The sequence below is a fragment of the Arachis ipaensis genome, chromosome B09 (assembly GCF_000816755.2).
Source record: "Arachis ipaensis cultivar K30076 chromosome B09, Araip1.1, whole genome shotgun sequence".
Classification (NCBI taxonomy): Eukaryota; Viridiplantae; Streptophyta; class Magnoliopsida; order Fabales; family Fabaceae; genus Arachis; species Arachis ipaensis.
In genome coordinates this window covers 72,305,201-72,307,145 of record NC_029793.2, presented here as the reverse complement: position 1 = coordinate 72,307,145, position 1,945 = coordinate 72,305,201, and positions in this window count along the sequence as shown.

Below are 1,945 nucleotides of genomic sequence, written 5' to 3'. Positions count from 1 at the left end.
TTTTTCTGCCTAGTAATTGATGCTCAGAGCCTTGGGCCATGTTCTTTTTGTTTTTGTATTTTCTTTTCTTTCTTTTGTTTTGTTTGCTGCTTCTTGGATCAATAAATTTTTGAGAATCTCCACAATACTTCTTTGGACTTCATGTCCCGCCTATGAGCTCCCATGCAAGTTTTCACAAGCATGCAACCTCAATACATAATCATACAACTAGAACCACCACTTCTCCAAATCTTTTGCTTGCCTCAAAATTGTTTAATTCCTCAATCCTTCTTTTCAAAGAACTTTCATGTGATGCATTCTTGAAAATTGAGTGCAAACAAGTTCTGAAGATAAGAATGTTGTGAATGATCAAACATCTTGCTTATTGAATTATAAAGAAAAACTATGCTATGCATGCAGGCAGGGGTATATAAAAAAAACTATACTATGCAGACAGGCAGGGCAATTAAGGATACAATCCAACTTTCAATCACAGCAATATTTGATGTAGAATAATCACTTAACAATACAACCTGTTGGAGTTCAATTGCTTTCCTTTTTCTCATCATCATTGTTGCTGACCTTCCTGTTCATCTTTCTCCTTTTTGATGATGTTCAAACCTCCAAAAGCTTGTATGACATTCTGCAATGATATTGAAAGTTGCTTGTTCCCCAAGCACTTGGAAACAATGGTTAATTTTCATGATTTATTTGCGGGCTTTTTGAACTTACTTTGGTGTGGGAACATCAAACTTAGTACCTTGCCAATGGTTCTCATGCATTGAATTAACCATGTGTGAAACTCTTTTTCTTTTTTTTTTCTTTTTCAAAAGCAATAAAACTGAAAATTAGGAAACAGCAGAATAGTTAACTAGTTCATCCAACATGCTTGAAGCCAGCATTATGCAAAAAGTGAGAATGTGTTTTATGATGGGATTTTGGTGGAACACCAAACTTAGAATCCTTCATTCTCCTTTAGATTGTTTTGGTGTGCAACACCAAACATAGCTTCTTGCATTATAGATAAAACTAATTAACCTTTTTATTGAAATAGCTATGAAAAGAAAGTTACCTCAGGTTGGGTTGCCTCCCAACAAAGCACTTCTTTATTGTCACTAGCTTGACATCCTTCATTCTTTGATCATGGAGGCTGAAAATCATAGTGCCTCAGCTTTTCTCCTCTCACTATGGACTTCCTTACTGTCTCCTCCATTTCTTGGTGCCCTTCTTCAGAAATTTCAGAGGTGGAGAACTCTCTCCTGGTTCATGTCATACAACCAAAACAGCAAAGATGCACAGAGCATTCTGTAGCTTGAGTGCAGTGGGGGTTAGTAGAGACAAAGTCTCAAACAGTTAGTGTGCAAGTCAAAAATTAAAGAAACAGAAAAGAAAAATTGCTTGATCTAGATCACCACCTCACTTAATCATTGTCAATCTAATCAATCCCCGGCAACGGCGCCAAAAACTTGATGAGTATTTTGGTGAAAAATTAATTTCTCCCAAAACACACAAATCTAACCGGCAAGTGTACCGGGTCGCATCAAGTAATAAAAACTCACGGGAGTGAGGTCGATCCCACAGGGATTGAAGGATTGAGCAATTTTAGTTTAGTGGTTGATTTAGTCAAGCGAATCGAGTGTTGGTTGGATGATTTGTGATTTGCAGAATGTAAATTGCATGAAAGTAAAGAGAGCAGGAAATTAAATTGCTGAATCTTAAGGAACAAGAAATTAAATGGCAGAAACTTAGAGTGCAAGAAATGTAAATTGCGAAATCTTAAAGTGCAAGGAATGTAAATTGCTTGAAATGTAAAGGGGATTGGGACGTGGATTTGCAGAAATTAAATAAGGAAAAGTTAAATTGCAACAAGCAGAGAAGTAAAAGATGGATTTGATTGATTCGGAACCAAAACAGAAATGTAAATAAACATGAAAAGCAATAAACAGAGAATGTAAAATTGGAATTA